The sequence below is a fragment of the Agelaius tricolor genome, unplaced genomic scaffold (assembly GCF_023055355.1).
Source record: "Agelaius tricolor isolate 1412-34295 unplaced genomic scaffold, bAgeTri1.0.p SCAF_106, whole genome shotgun sequence".
NCBI classification, from domain to species: Eukaryota; Metazoa; Chordata; class Aves; order Passeriformes; family Icteridae; genus Agelaius; species Agelaius tricolor.
This window is the reverse complement of record NW_027269366.1, coordinates 112,463-129,650: the sequence shown is the minus strand read 5'-3', so window position 1 is coordinate 129,650 and position 17,188 is coordinate 112,463. Positions and strand designations below refer to the sequence as shown.

Below are 17,188 nucleotides of genomic sequence, written 5' to 3'. Positions count from 1 at the left end.
AGGGCTGTTTGCACGCCAACGTGCATGGGCAGGGATGGCAGGAGCCTCCTCTCTCAAAGTCAGCAAATCCAGACTAATTTACAGCAGACAGGAGCTGCTTCTTAACATACTTAGCTGCTTATTTACCTAATTTATTTGTCAAAGACTCAATAACTCTATCTGCTGAAAATCAAAGTGCACATCTAAGCATAACAGAACAACTCATTGTTTTTACAGTTGAGATGCCAGATTCAGCAAGATCCAGAATAGGATGCTTATTAATTAAATACCTGGGCATATGGCTAATTTATGCCTCTCAAGCAACTCCTGTAGCCCAGCTACTGTGACTGTCATGAAATATATAATTGTGCAATTCATCTGGCTAGATTAAAATCATGAGGTCATAGCACATCAAAGACAGCTTTATACTTACACTGTGGGTCTGCACAGCAGAGACAGACAATAGAATTTCACTAACTCTTATTCAATTAAATAAAGGAGAAAGAAAAACAAGTGGAGCTGCTGTAAGGCTATCAATCCCACTTGACTTAGAGAACTGTCAAGTTGAGTCAGATTCAGTGCTAAGCACATCAGAACTTGCTGAGAATCAATTTGGCTCACTGGCATCCCAACGGGCAGAACAATCTGTGTGAACTCTCCTGTTGAGGAGACACTGCCCAACCCCCTGTAAAATACTATTTTTCATAGTCTAAGACACCTAAGCAATTTCTATAATTAGAAGTATTTTAATAATCTGTTCCTCAGCTAGAAGGACCTACAGTCAAAATGTCAACTTCAATCTTATTCCAGTAGCAGGCATCTTCTTAAAAAAGATTCTACCTACACTTCTACAGCAATCAATTTGTTTCTGAAGGGAAAGAAAGAAGTAGGGAGATTATTTTAATCACAAAAAGACTAAATGAGATTTTGTTACAGGTCTTGAGCTTACCTCTGAAATCTAATTCAGCAGACAGATACATGCCCGTAATGACCATGAGCAATCACAACCTAGAGAGGACGAACATTTACAGTGAATGAAGAAAGCCAAGTAAACCTTAGCTCAGCCTCACAGGGTCACTGGTGAAATGGGACTGTCTCACCCCAGTAACTTTCAGAATATTTACTCTGGGTGTTCCCCCAGTGCAGCTGTGTTTGTGCCATTATTGCTATCCCCGCATCCCCTTGCAAAGGCTCCTTTCAGCTGCTCTCCACAGTTTATCAGAGTTACTAAGGAGTGTCCATGATCTGTCCTACAGGGAATGGCTCATCAGGCACAGGCAGCCCAGGAGAAAAACACAGCCAGGTGAGGTGTCCTCTGTAGGCTCAGGCAGAGCTGGAGCACGGCTAAGAGCAAATGACAGCAACAGGCTGCTGGCTATTTGCAGGTGCCACTCTGTAACACCTTTGCCCTTTCTCTCGCTGGAGACAAAGGGTTCACTGCAGAGGGTGAAAATAAATGAAAATTTGCATGTTCTGATACAAAAATCTCCAGATTCTCTCAGCAGTGCTTGTATATTTTACATTATGATGACAGAAAATTTCTATCTCAGAGTTCAGAGGCCATGGCAGCCCTAGGCAGAGGCAATTCATTCCATCAGTGACACTAATAACATCTGCCCATGTCAGGAAGAGCTGTAAAAGACCTTGCTGAAACTCTGAGGGGCATTAACACTTGGTAATGGCAGAAATTTGAGCTCTGTGACAAGGGGACAGTATAATATATTCTATCCAGCCATACAATATATTCTATCCAGCCAATCCATCTGAATGCTGGTGTTTCTCAAAGCACAGTTCCCTTCCTCCAAAAAGGAAGTGAAAAGTTCATAGACCTTCGAGATGGTGGCTTCAAATAAAAGAGTGTGGATTAGACTGCGGTCATTTTGGGATAAACTGCCCAGAATTATACATTCTGGGGACAACCCACCTGCTCAGTGGCACTGGTGCTCTTGTCAGCTTCTCTGCTAATAGCAGCGGTAGCTCTGACAAGAATGGCAACGAAACAGCAGGGGCTGCTTCATTATGTGTTTTTGTGTTTTGGTGGTTTGGAAGCAGAACTCTACCTGCTCTCAGTCAATAGGGAAAATTGAAATGGCAACTTTGAGCAGATCTAGACCAAAATTGAAAGGAGTAGAAATCTAAGTTTGCTGTGAAACAGTAATCCTGTTCCTTCCATTGCCTTTATTTTTCAGATCAATAAGATCGGTGGAAACAGCAAGAAAAAATTTCCATATCATCCTGTCATAGGGCTGGGTAGAGTTGCAAGTTGCCATGTCATGTTCTTGTCCCCATGCTGAACAGAACAGAGTTTACCAGTGTCAACAGGAAATCACATTGAAAAGCAAAAGCAAAGAACACACTAAGCTATACCTACTCCTGAAATTTGAGGTCTTGGCATAAATGTTTCTGTAATATGTCATATTTACAGGGCAAACAAATTGTTTGCTTGTTTTGAATCATATTATGCTTAGCTTTTGCTATTAATTAGTACAAGTAGTTGATAAATATAAAGATAACATTCACAAAGCCTCTAAGGGAAAGATTGCAGGAGAGACTCCTGCAATTATTACACACTGCTATTACAGATTACATCCCACACACGCCTGTACAGTAGATTGGGAAACTTAATTTGCCATTCCTCTGGATCAATGGAACCCTGCTCTCTGAATGAGTATTGGCATAAGGAGAATATTACCAGTAAGTGCTACCATGCAGACCACTATTTCGCCTGAGAGCCTTTGCAACTTACCCAACGTACACAGATTTTCCACCAGATCACCACAAGGTGTATGGCTTACTTCAGAAATGTCTCCTCAAAGAGACATTTCAAATTCTGCTCCCAGAATGCTGAAATGCTGATTAGCTTCAATTTAAATAATATTACCATAGCATTCTCATCCTGTATTTCCAGGTGATGGAATGGTTGAAAATTCCTAGAGCACTGACACTTCTCCCAGGCTGGGGAGACAAGGCTTTGCCACTGGGGCAGCACAAAACCTGCACTAACACCTGGAGCAGCGGGGAAAAGCTCCTCAGTCAGAGCCCATCTAATCCCACATGGACATGTAGCCTCACTTCCAGCCAGGGCTTCAGCACAGCAAAGCACTCGAGGAAACATTAAAAAAAAACTGCTTTGAAAACCATCATGTCAAAGGTTAAAAGAGTCTAAAATGTAGGATTTATAAACAAGTTAATTTTGTTGGGGTTCTTTTACTTATTGGAGAATAATATTGCTCCCAGAGACAGATGGGAGCATCCCAAAGGCAGATGAATGCCTTTCAAAGGAATTCTCATGTCCTATTTGTAGCAGGTAGATTTTAATCATAAAAATAGCAATTTTTTCATGTTGCCTCAAGCCTAAATAGCCAATACCATCTCAAGGAGGTATTTAGAGATGGATAAACTATAGAACCACTGGCATTTGTAAGCTGCACAAATCTCAATCTCTAGAAATTTGTTAAGAGGCCGGTAGTGATGCAAGCACTTCAGATTGGTGTGATCAAGAAAAAAACTTAAAATCATGGTTTAGCATTACGTGCAGGTTTGGATTTTTTAAAAATATATTATTATTTTGTTAACTTGGTTCTTTTATGGAATTATCATGCCACATAAGAAAAAACATTTATGTGGCTGTCCTTAGCTAGGAGTTACTCTCCTACTGAATTACTCAAAAGCCACCTAGATGTGGCACTTGGGGACATGGTTTAGTGGTGGGCTTGGCAGTGCAGGGTCAGCACACTTGATAACTTTAAACTGATAATCTTAAAGCTCTTTTCAAAAGTAAATGCTTCCATGGGCTGGAACGTGGCTGAAATATTAACTTACTCAGCACTGGAAATGCCCCCCTAAAGATTGCGTTCATTGTGCTCCTGTACCACAGTAATGTCACTGTGAATATATAACCTACATACAATGTATGTTTGCACAACATATTTCAGAGATCAGCAGGGGATTCGACATGAAATAGAAATACATAAGCCCTAAAATTTCAAAAAGAAAAGTTATTCATTAGCTACTTGAAGGAAAAAAAAGAAAATACATTGCTGGAGCAAATTTATCATATGTGCATTTTAGGTAGGTCTTAGATCTTTTTTTAGGTCCTTTGTCTTTATTCCAGGGAAAAGAAATCCAATATACAACTTCAGTTTTATTACCTTTGTACTATTCCCATCAAATAAATCTAGCTGTGTGAAGGTCTTGCTCTGTTTTTTAGAAGATGGTTCTTGAAATGAAACTTCCTTTTCATTTCAGTGTAACATATCCTGTTTTAATAAAGAGTTTTGCTTCCTATTGAGAGCATTTTGACAAAATAATAAGGTTGCTTTTGTTTACCATTTAATTTACCAGTGGATTGATAGAGTTAGACATAACTACTTCTGGTATTAAAACTCACAAATTTCAGGGGAGCTGGAGGCTAAATTGTAAACAAAATATTTCATTGGCATTGATCTGAAAAGCAGACTGACAGCATTGCTAAAATTCATCAGCTTACAATTATAAATCTCCCCAAACTGACAAGAGATGGATTTCATTATTTTGCTTTGAAAGGGTCATTCCTTTAAAGCTGCAAGAGTTTATCAATTTATGAAAGATTCAATGAACCGCATTTTCCTTTAGTTCCTGTCACAACTCTTCCTTGTGATTACCCAGGCTAGGTCAGCTCATGAGAATGACTGATCATTTTGCTCTCTATTTTAGGCAACCTCAAATTTACAGGATTTATGACCCATACTAGATCATTTGTGATATAAAGATTACAGGTAACCTGAACTTACTTCATGTACTGTGATACCCTGCCAGAAGTACAGCCACTCATTATGCCACAAGTGTATGAAAAAGTGCCTGAATCTCATCCTCCTTTTGGGCCCCATCCACCAAAGTTACAGTGACAGCTTATTTCTTTAAATAAGCAAGAGTTTTCATGTACGCTGTAGGTGACAGAAGTACTGCCTTCTTTAGCTAATTGCCCTCCCACACCTCTTGTCTCTCCAAGAAAAATCTGAGTAGGCCAGGTCTTTACACAACCTTAATTGTTCTACTTCCATCACTGACTGTGCACATTTTAATTGCCAGAGAAAATCGAAGATTAGCAAATTCCAAAACAAGCACCAGGCCTTATAAACCTCTGAATGGAAACTCTGGTAAAAGAGAATCCTTCTCTGAAAAGCACCTTGCAGATGTTCATTGCTGGGATTCCCACATTACCAAACAACACATCTGGGATTCTATTTTGACTGCTGGTATCCCTGTCCCTGGATCACGCTGACCCCAGCCCCAGGAGATCAGTCCCTCTGCTCTGCTGATGGCCAAGCTCCCAGCAATGACAGAATTCTCTGCCTGGTGCAAAGAACCCAGGAAGCACAAACTTCCCTCTGGAACCAACGTTCCTCCTGCAGCTCTGACAGCCAGAACAAAGGCAAGGATCTGTGCCAAGCAGGAGACAGTAAGCATGGTGGGATAAGAGCTAAACCCCAGTTCCCTGTGCAGGTGTGGGCAGCCTTCAGACAGCTGTTCATTCCATTGATGAATTCCTGCAGCGCTTTCCTGGGAGCTCACAGGGCTAGGGAATGTGTGGGGGATTTTTTGGTGGTGGTGTGCAGGTAAGCATGAGTAGGAACCAAGTCTGAATACCAGTAAGTAAGAGAAAGCTAATGAAGTAAAACACAAATATTGCTTTTAAAATCATTTTCACCTGTTCCTGCACAAGACAAGTTGGCATGCCTCCAACTCCTGTAGTCTCACTACATCTTAAAAAACCAAGCAGAAAAAATTTTTTTAAGTGCTAACACTTTCACAAAAATTGTAAGGTTGTAAAGGTAACCTGTTTCTTAACCTTGTACCAATCTGCATTACCTACCAAAACGAGAGCTGTGCTCTCTTCACTCAGACTGTATGCACAGTGTGAATTAATTTCTTTTTTTGGCCAGGTTACTATATCATTTAGAATAAGGTACTGCACAATTTTCCCGGGTGTTTGTTACAGCAATAAATAAAGAAGCATAGCTATGGTGCCATATATACAGCAATAAACAGGAATATGGAAAATAAATTATTATTATTGAAGGTATTATTATTATTGCAAAAAGGAACAAGAGCAATGGTAGGTTGAAAGTGAATACCTCTAAACTTGGTTTAAAGTACTAATGGTCTTTTAAACATATTTTTGTGAATTGAGATTGTTAGTGACTCTTTTTCCTGATCTGGACAAGGTCTGTCAAAGAAATATTTTTTAGAAAGATCAGGACAACTTATAGCCATTTCTACCATGAACATCATCTTGCAAATGAAAATTTCAAATTATTTCTCTCACCCACTTCCTAAAAGGAAAGCACTTTTGCTACGCAGACAGTTACCAACATGTGCAGTTCATAACTTGCTAGAGCACTTCAAAGGAACCTTAGTGACTGATTCTGGTTATTTTCTTCTTTACAAGGAGGAACAAAAAATCCTGATAGCTTCAAATCAAAGATGTTCGCTTTTCTCAAACTGTTCACCACTGACATTCTAGTCTCCAAACTTGCATTAAAGCAAAACCCTTCCTCTAAAAACTCCACTTCTACTGTTCAAACTGTCCTTTACTTATACTGAAATAAAAGATGTTGTGCTACAAAATATAGTTTCAGTTACCATTTTGCTTTATTTTTATGCACTAGATGGTTTACAGGAATTCAGTCTACTAAAAGTCAGCTCAGTTAAAATGATAACTTTACCAGCACTTGAATCTGCCTCTTATTTTAAGCTTTATAGCTCCCCTTTTTTCAATCAAATGCCTTCCAGCCATTCTAAACCTTTTTGGGTCAAAGTTTCCTGTATTCTAAAAAGCTACAGATGAAGCTGGTGCTTTATAGCATTATGTTATCAACTCATCAATTTTTTATAATTACTTCCAGTAGTCTGTTCCCATCACTCCACGTGGAACTATTTGCCTGAGGCCACCACTCAGAACACTGTTATTTTAAAGCATATGTGGGCAAGACTTTGCTCTTTCTTAGCCAAATTTTTTTTCACTTGCATTTCAATTTTTTTGCTTAGTCATCCATAAACAGGACACTATTAATACTACTTTTGAATAACAAGTAAAAATGTACAATATTGCTAAGGTTTCAGCTTCACATTTACAAACATGGCTCAGTGCAATAGGTGCAAGTCAGAAACAAGTAGATTCCCAAAAACAATCCATACTTTTTTACTGCAAATTACCCCATACAGGTCTTGTTAAAAGGATCAAGCTTCAGTGGGAAGGCAGAAATCATGAAAAACAGAGCAGTGAAGGCATACGTACTTCAAGCAGTGAAAGTGAAGGAGACTCATGCTTAGCATCAGGAAATAGCAAATAAAAATCAGCATTGATCCAGATGTCATTACTCACCAGCTCAGCCCTTGCTCACAGAGAAACAGGACAGCAGTTGTTCTTTGTTGACTCCTAAACAGCTAAGTGGTAATTTTTATTCCTAATGCACAGGTTACTAGAGACCTGAACAAAAATATTGCTACTCTGCACAGCCCATTACAGAAGCAAACTTTGACTTCTGCTCTCCAGCCTGACAGTTAGTCATCCCTGCTTTTGAAAATGTGTGTGAACTGGCATCCACCTTCCTACACACACTGTACTGGGATGTATAACGCCATACGCTAAAATCCAAGCGTTTTTGCACTTCTACACCCGCTTCCTGGCACAGGAATTGCAGATATCACCTACATTTTATTCAACAGTTAAATTAGCCAATATAAACCATATTTGATAACCTACGGCTCCTGAACTTCCTAAAAGAGACTGTTGCTCTTGCTCATGTCAAGGCATCCCCAGCCACAGCAATCAGTGAGCCAGCACAAAGGACACACGGCTGTGCAGCCACCCCTCGTGGTGCCAGCAGCACTAAGGGAATGCTGCCACCATCTCATGGCCCTGTGCCACTGGGAGATTTCCCAATATCACTGAAGTTGTGATGGCCCCAAGAACTGAAATTATTTGCTTTCATTCATTAATTCTGATGCTGGCTGAGAATACCTTGGTGCATTTTTGTGCAAAATTACAGTAATCCCATGCTTGAGTTCCATCAATCCGGAAACCATATACATCTTCATTTACGTAAAATCACACTTTAATAACAACTATTAAAGGCACAAATGTGAGATTGGTTAAGGATGGCATTTTGCAGAGTCACCTTCCTTAAGATGCTTTGTTGTCATTATATTACAAAAGTTCCGTATTGCTAGAGTTTTGTACCTCCTTGATGTTTCTCGTAGGCAGCTCCTCTAAGCACTGACTCTTCCTTCTTCTCACAGCAGCCAACTGACTCCAGTTCCCCTCAACCAACCAATCCACTCTTTTATAACACTCTTCTTATTATTGGCTACAGCTGTGGCCTGGTAAAGTCAGGCCTGTTGCCAATCTCTAATAATTGGCTCAGCTGCAACTCCTTAAGGGCTAAGATTACTTTCTATACTACCTTTATTTTCTTATATTCTATCTCCCTACAATGTATTTTCTGGTTAAATTATTTCATTTATATCAAGCCTTCCGAGCTTACTGTGACCCCACTTCCAGCCAGTCAGCAAAAGCAATAAACAAAGAAGTTTTGCACAGCACATCTCCCTTTTCACTTAACTGCTAACAGAGCCCTCATCCATAGATTGTTAGCCCTTACCTGGGTTACTTCGCCCATGAAAGTTAATGAAAACCTTGAGAGGTGTGAACTGCAGTTGCTAAGGCACCATGCCTGTCTGGACATCCTGGAGTCACTCCTGCACTGGGACTGAGGCCCCTTCTCACCTGTGCCCTCCACACTCACAGCCAGACCAGGTCTCTTCACCGGCTCCATCCCGGGATCCCCACAGGAGAGCCTCAGACATCACGACCCTTAAAATACTTTATTCATGGTGCAATAAGAAAAAGAGCAGCTCCAGTCTGGTGCCTGCAATGAGGAGCCCCAAACAAAGGAACCCCTGGGTTTTTATACCCCCACAGTGCGAGTGCTTGACAGTCTGGAGTCCTCATCTCCTGCTGTGTCTGCGCTGGTCACCTGCATTACCTGACACAAGGACGTCACCACTGCGTGTCACATTCTCCAAGCAGCTCTAAAAAAGTAGTTTGCTAAACAGATCTGGGATTTCTGTGCCTGTGTCTCATTTTCCCTTGTGGTGAGTTGTTTCTTACACACATTGCTAGTGACTCTCATAATGTTGCTGCTTAGGCCCCAGACCAGCTATGGAGGATGAGCACTGTCCGCCTCCACTGGGGTTTTTATTGTGTAGAGAAGGCTCCAAAAAAAGAAAAAATGGGCCCCATTATACTTACCAAGGAAGAAAGGAAAATATATCTTTTCCAAAAGATATGGTTCAATAAAAATCAGACAAAGAACTTCTGTGCAAAAAGGAAACAGCAAAGACAACACCACCATGACACGTGGACTGTGTGTCAGAGCACACATTCAAGAATGTGTTCACCTACCTTATGCTGTGTCTCCGCTAATAACTACGTGCATGAATAAGACACATACAAAATGTGCCAAAACAGTGGTAAAAGAGGCAGCACCTCAAATTAATCTTCTAAAATTTTACCCTCTGAAATGCAGTCATTTGGTGAAATTCACTTATTAATTCTAATGTTTAAATATGGAGTTAGAGTAAGGATGCTCTTGTGTAATACTGTAAATTAGGAACCTTTATAAATAGCTTCTCTTTCATTACTCTGTGGCTTCCAGTGAGGTGCCAAGGATCAGCAAATAAGTAAATTAGCTGCAGATCATAAAAAAAGAAATAATTAGCTAATAATTAGCTTTGTAATAGAAAAAAATGTCTGTAGTTAGTGTAGGATGCTAAAGCCAATTTTAGCTTCATTAATCGAAGTAGTTATTCAGCACCCATTAATTCAGTACCCAGAATTTACGAGTGCCAACTAATCAATAAAAACAAATGAATATTGATATGGCAGGACTTGTGCAATGTTGTATTCGTAGTGCCCCTGAGGCAAGCTAGATCCTACATGGACAGATCCATACACTGGTGCAAAGGCTAAGGCCCTGCATGCAGAAAGCCTCGGTGGTGGGGGATCAGGGAAGGAAGGTGAACATTGATCCCCGTGCTCCTGATGGGGTTGCACAGCTCTGCTGGGACTGAGCCCAGACGTGGATTACCTTTCCAGCAGAGCCCGGGGCTGTGCCACAGCGCTCGGCCAACGTCCGTGTGTCAGGGAAGGGCTTCCTCCTGCCAAGGGTTCCAGCACTCCCCTCTCGTGCACTGAAAGAGAAAGAGAAAACCTCCCCTTGTTATCAGCAACAACACAGCTCTGTAAGCTTGGAGTACTGCCCGACTCACTGCTCTGCTCTCAAAATGATAGGAGAATTAGAATAAAAGCAGATTTTTTTTACTAAATTTAAAAAACAAAAGGAACCCCCAAAATCTAATCAAAACTAATCAATGAAAACCCCAGGCCAAATAATGTCATACAGAAATTTTATGACAGCTATCAAATGAAAAAATCACAGTCAGCACCTTGATCAAATGTTAGATTTCCTCTGATACATATAAAACAATGTAAGGACATAATCAGATATTCCAAAAAACCTGTATTACTGCAAAACTGCATGAAACACTCAGGGTCTCAGAATTTAAAGCAGGAGTGTTTGTACTGAGAGACTTGGGCTGGTTTTATTTAAGGATATATGAGAAATAATTAATGGTTTTTGTCCCAAAACACGTGACCAGATAATGGAATGTCAAAATAAGCATTATTTGATGAAAACCACATAATTTAAAAAACCTGCTTCACTTTGTTATTACTTTTTTCCCCACATATTTAGTTGGATTAAATTTGGCTTGAAACGGCCAAATCTGATCATTTACATGTAATACATGTATTTTACTGTTGTTCATGAAAAGAGAAGGAAAACAATACAGAAAAAAAAAAATCTGTTTTCTATAAGATGGATACCCTTCATGACTTGTTTTTCAAAATGTTTGTTTCAATGAATTTACCCTCAAGAAAACATTCTCTCTAGAGTTTAAATCAGATTATTTAAACAAAATTATTTTCAAGATTGCCTAGTAAAAAACTTTTCAGCCCTGCCTACTCTACTGTTTGTCTTCACCTGGGCTTTTATTTTCTGTTCTCCTTGTTTTGGCTCAGAACCTGGATTTCCAGGCTGATTTGTCAGCAGTGAGGGTGACTCAGTGAGGTGACATTGTTCAGGTTCCTGGGCTGCCTTCCAGTCCAGACTATGAAGAGATTTTAAACTGTCTCACTCCCCTTAATTGCTGATTTAAAGGGATACACAAAGTGGAACTTCTGATAAAAAATACATTCCTGCAAAGTCTTTTATTTCTCAGATTTTATAGTACCTAAAACAGAACTACCTAAGCACAGTCATTTGGCCTTGGTCAAAATGATTGAGCTTATACAAAAGCATTGATATCAGTGAAACAAACAGAAATAAGCAAATAAAAGATTTCCTGATGCTTCAAGCTATTTTTCCTTGGGATCCTATACCCTCTCTCTCTTGCTGTTAAAATTGGCCCTTCCCTCAAATCACAATTTTTTTTCATTTTCAAAGCAATTGACCTGCCTGAAGATTTCACTGCACACCCAATGTACACACCCAACAGCTTTGATTTTCTGCACCACTGTGCTGGTTTTTAACTGGGATACAGTTTGCATGACCTCTTGTTCATTCAGGATTTTACAGTCTAAGTTAGTTTTGGCACAAACTATTCTTCAATGGCTATTGTCAGGTCATTAACTGTGATAAGGATAAAGATATTTATGTACATATGAACTTCTCAGGCAGCCTGGTCAGCAAATCTTACTTATTAGTACTAGCTATGTATGGATTTGCCAGCACCACAGAGTTTAATCAGGATTTTTAGGTACCTGTGATTGGAGACCAGTTCCCATGACTGGGTTCATTGGGGTTTTTTAAACAACAAGAATTGACACCTCTGACCTCAACCTCCTTAATTTGATGAGCATTGTAATCTGTCTTTAAAAAGACCACTTTTGTTTAAATAAAGACTTTCAATTTGTGCCTGGAAATAATGCAATCAAAGGAAAAAGAACACAATCTTTACTTGAAATTCCAATGTTTCGAGATGATATAAGAGCTGATTCTGTTGCTAAACGCTGGTATTGAAATTAAGACTGATGAATAAGTATTAGAAGAAAATAACTTTGAGTTACATGCAATAGCATTTAATTGCATCATTTAAATTCTTCAGCATTTCAATTTTATATTCATTCAGGGTTTTCCGTAATTAATTTGCAGATTTCCAGAATGCATTAGGATGAAACTTTTAAATGGCTGGATGGTTATTAATGGATGACAAATATATTATTCATTGTTTTTGGTTGTCATGGTAAATGGCACCGAGTACTTCTGACTGAATATTAAATTAAACATCATCCCGTGAATTCAAAAGCAAAATGCATCCCAAGTAATAATTGGTTGAAATACAGAATACTCAAGGTGTCATCTTTTATGCAAAGCCCTTTCTTTAGGATTTTTCCTCCTGAGAAGCTGAGAGGCCTCAGGAACAAAATGTAAACAATGATTCTCTGCTGCTGTGGAATGCAACAGGTAAATCTGTGGGTGGTCTCATGTGGTTGTTTCTAATTAATGGCCAATCACAGTCAGCTGGCTCAGACTCTCTGTCCAAGACAGAAGCCTTTGTTATCATTCCTTTCTATTCTTAGCCAGCCTTCTGATGAAACCTTGTCTTCTATTCTTTAAGTACAGTTTTAATGTAATATGTATCATAAAACAATAAATCAAGCCTTCTGAAACATGGAGTCAGATCCTCGTCTCTTCCCTCATCCAAGAACCCCTGTGAACACGGTCACAATTTCATAATAAATACTCTGTAACAAAATGTTAAAAATGGCTAATATCACACTTTCCTTTTCTCTAGAAAATGGCAGGATCACCCAGGCAAAACTGAATTTCAAGCAGCCAACCTTTTCAAAGATGTCAACGCCAGCAGATCTACTCCAGTCCAGAAATACATTCTCAAAGCTCTGATTACCTAAGCAATACTAAAACCTGCAGCCCAACTGAATGCTGCATTGGAGAATAATGGCATTTATACCAAAAAGCACCAGAGAACATGTGTGAGAAGATTGCCTCAGAGAAGCTCCACTGACTCAGGAACAAGCCATTTTTAAACCTCTTACATCACACAGTCTCTAATGAACAGACAATCACCCTCTCACCGCCAGTTTTATGCCCTCACTTTTCTCCTTTAGAGGATGGCCAAATATTTCCCCAAGCTGCCACTTCTGGCCCATCAATCGATCCAGCAGTTTGGCATTGACACAACCAAGTTCAGCAGTGCTTCCAAGTTTCCTGTGTGATGATGGCCTGGGTGCTGTGGCTGCAGGGAAAGCCTTTCCCTCACGTGTGGCTGCACTGCTCGAGCAGCCTTCAGGGACACCCACAGCTAAAGCCAGAGAGCTGTTCCTTACATTCCTCATTTCTCTTCTTCTCCTCCTTTTGGCACCACCCCCTGCACTTCCCATGTCCACACTCCTGACCTACTCCACCCACAAGTGACTGCTGTGGTTTCTGTGCACAGGAAATGGATTCAGCAGACCTAGAGTGCAATGCCACTGCCGATCTGCACAGGTAACACTGGAGGGATGAAATGGTTACACGTTAAGCTTTCACACAAAATTGTCTCACCAAGACTCTCCAAAAAGGCTTTCCTGAACTAGGGGATTCCAACATGGAATTCATGGACAGGGTTTCAAAAGGACATTACATATCTGTTAGTACATAATAAGGTTTTTGACAGAACCAATAAACCGAGGTAGACCTACTTTGCAACACATTAATTTTAACCCAAGTTCTTGTTTTTGTGAATGAAAAGCAGAGTATTAAACCCAGTTATCAGTATAAAATTGATCTAAAGGTTTTTCAGAACCTGAGAGAGTATTACAAATCTCATAAGATCTTTCCTCTACAGTTAGATGAAACTCATACTCTAGACCAGACAATTTCTTCTCTGGAAACTTTTCAAATCTAGCAAGAACTTTTGAAAACACACTGGAATTATGTAGAATGTTAGGTCAGCAACATGCAAGCAAAGAAAAACAAACAAACAAACAACCAACCCAAACCTTTTTTCCACACACACTCATAGACCACAGTAAACTTCTTTAAGAGTGAGGAATTACCACAGACTTTTAAAAATAAGCTTTTTGCTTTAAACTAGCAGCCTTCCCCTCTGTTCTGTGCTCATTAGGAATGCAAAGAAAACACATCTCACAGTTCCATCAGCACAGAGCTAAACTGAACTGGTTAAACGGCTGGGCAGAAGCTTCCCATGTTCCTACACTGGTATTTCCAGCTGTGTTTCCCATGTTTGGGACACATACAAGGAAAACGATGCCTTGAACGACAGGGAAGCTTTAGAGTTACTAAAAGCTTCCTTGTATCTGCTGTTAGACACAACGATCTATCAGTGTAGCACTGCAGCTCATTCTCCTGAACCTGGACCAGGAGCTCAGGGCAAAAGTGAAGAGACAGCACAAAAAAGAAAAGCACACATTTATTTGGAATTAGAGCAACGCCTTGGGGTAAAACAACCTACTCCATCTATCATTAATACCTCAGCTGCTAGAAACAAGTGCCAGTTTTATATACCAAGATAGTACTTTCATTAATATCTGGGAAATCTAAGAGGTGCTGGGGAATGCTTAGGTCAGGAAATGACATCTGGCTGGGAATCATCAGGAATAAAACTACCCCTTTAAAAAGTAAAGTTAGCTGGGTCTGAATGGAGAAAAATCACAAATGCAGAATATAATGGGTAAAACACTAACAGAGATGTTTGAGAAGCAATCAAAAGCAAGAGCACATTTTTAAATATGTGAAAAGCAGCCAGACTGAAGTAAAAAGGATTTGCTTGCAACACTATCAGAGAAAAATGGGACATGCAAACCAATTCCTTGTCTTTTACTAAAGATGAGAGCCTGTGAGACTGCAACAAAGCAACTCTGCCATGAAACTGCCACAGACTGCTGCAGGTTCAGACTGAAAATGGGGACAATTGGGGTTTAAGTAAGATGATTCGTAAACCACGTAGAAGAAATTTCCTAGAATCCTCCAGACTTCTAACTATATAGCAGTCATTAAACGTGCAGGAGATGGATAATAGACAGCACGTGTCAAAATGTATTGGTTAAATTACTTAGGAAAGCAAACATTGCATAAGATAGCATTTGGTGTTGGAGATGCTACGTTAGATTTAAAGCGGATTGTCAGTTTCTGCTTTTCCCCATTTCTTCAAGTTTTTAAAATAAAATTCATGCTTTATAAATATAACTTGCTTTACGAAACACCCCACAGAATAAACACCTGCACACATTCTATAAATCAACCCATTTCTTTCCTAAGTTCCACACCAATGCTGCCATGGTATTTCTCTGTTCCATTTCAACAGTTTTCTACAACAAAGAAACCCATTCACACTTGTTCTAGCGGACTTTGCACAAGCAATGCAAATCATTGTTATCGCTCTCTTTATATTTTCTCAGAGCTTACTTAGACTGAGAATCTAGTGATGCCAACTTGGTTTTAAACCACTTTTTTGTGCTGATTGGCCTTCTACCATTTGAGGAACAGTTCTTATATTTGAGAAATATTGGAAAAGATTCTCCTGAAATATTCTAAGAACACCTAAAAGACCGTTCTGTTTGTTGTGTTTAACAAGGCTTTCTGAGAGTGTTTTATTTTGGTTTGGGGTCTGAGGGAGGCACCTCACGGAAGGGTTGGTTCACCCTCACGTCCGTCAGGACGGACCCGGCTCCCCCCGCAGGGCTCTGAGGAGGCTTTGGGGGCCAAACTCAAAAACAAACCAAAACAAAAATCCAAACACACAGAAAAAACCGCACAAAAAGATAGCAAAAAAAATTAACTTGCCAAGCGCAGACACCCGGAAGGCTCCGCCGGTCCGTGTCCATCTGCTCGCCGACCCGGAGGCGAGGCTGAGGGCGGAAACGCCGCCCCCTCACGGCTTCCCGCCCGTTTTCAGGCCTCTGAGGGCGGGAAGAGCCCTCCCCTCACGGGTGCCCGCCCTCAGAAATCCTCAGCAGGGTGGGGAGCTGTGGGGCGCAGCTGTTCCTCGTTCTTTTGAGGACTTCTGCGGGGGTGGGCGGCAGCTGTGAGCGGGCGGCGTTCCGTCCCTTTTAGAGGCTTTTTAGCTCCTTTGCTCAGTGCTGCTCGACTGTGAGGGTGTGGCCGGGGCCCCGTTCCTCACGCCTGCCGGAAGGTGCTGGCGGGCTCCGGCAGCTTGGTGGGTCTTTGTTGTCTGGGAACGCGTGCGGCTGGCAAGTGCTTCTTCCGTCCTGTTTCTCAGGAAAGTTATGTTTCGTGTTTTAAGAGGAGAACGTCTCTGAGGGGTTGTTTACGGCCCGCCCGTGCTGCTTCCCCTTGCGGCTCCTTTGCTTTTGGCTGTGGCGCGGGGTGAGGTGTGAGGTAATACTTTCCTTTCTGCTTGTGGTTTTATATATATGCATATTATTTTTCAAGTACTTGTATATATATCTGTATATGCTGTACATGTGTACATACATTTATGCTTGTCAGTCTCCGAGGCTGGCAAAAATACTCTGCTGAGCACTTTCAGGGAGGTGAGGGTTAACCCTGCTTGTGAACCTGATGTGTGAGGGATAATTGTTTCACTTATCTCATATACTTAATAACAAGCAGGAAAAATGTGTTTGTGCTGTGTAAGATGATCTAGATACATTTTTATGGTTTGAGTAATCTGCTGATCTAATTACAAGGTAGTTAAATCATATTAGAGAGCTGCACATTAAAAATCTCCTCCAGTAATGTAGCCCTTTGCCCATGAGGGTGAATGTATCTTCATTAAAAAATATTATGTTTCTTTTACATTCTACAGTGTAAACCAAGAAGCGTTATTTTGGTTATTTTGGCCACTCTGCAAAAGTAAACATAACTAAAATAATGTGTTTTACCGTGTTCAGTCTGGATTTAATATCTCCCTTGCTCCTTAAGTAAAAGTGAGGTAAAATGGCAAGAGCTTCTGTCTCTAGGATAGATCTATTATTAACTCTGCTCCTGATGTCCTTGATAGTGTTGCGAGCCTGAAGTTGTCATTACTGGGTAGCAAGGGTATAAATGCTCTATGATATGCAGATACTCATTTCTTCCATCCACCAGCTCAAATCAAGGTTAACAACAGAGCCTCTTAG

General features: G+C 40.4%; 1 protein-coding gene and 1 long non-coding RNA gene across 4 annotated transcripts in view; one reads left to right on the top strand and one right to left on the bottom strand.

Moving 5' to 3' along the window:
- LOC139586174 (uncharacterized) overlaps positions 1-17,188 on the bottom strand; it is a 132,707-nt gene that overhangs the window by 64,136 nt on the left and 51,383 nt on the right. The gene's annotated exons all lie outside the window — the stretch shown is intronic.
- The window catches only part of LOC139586170 (uncharacterized), a 266,979-nt gene that overhangs the window by 198,873 nt on the left and 50,918 nt on the right, over positions 1-17,188 (top strand). The window lies entirely within an intron of this gene.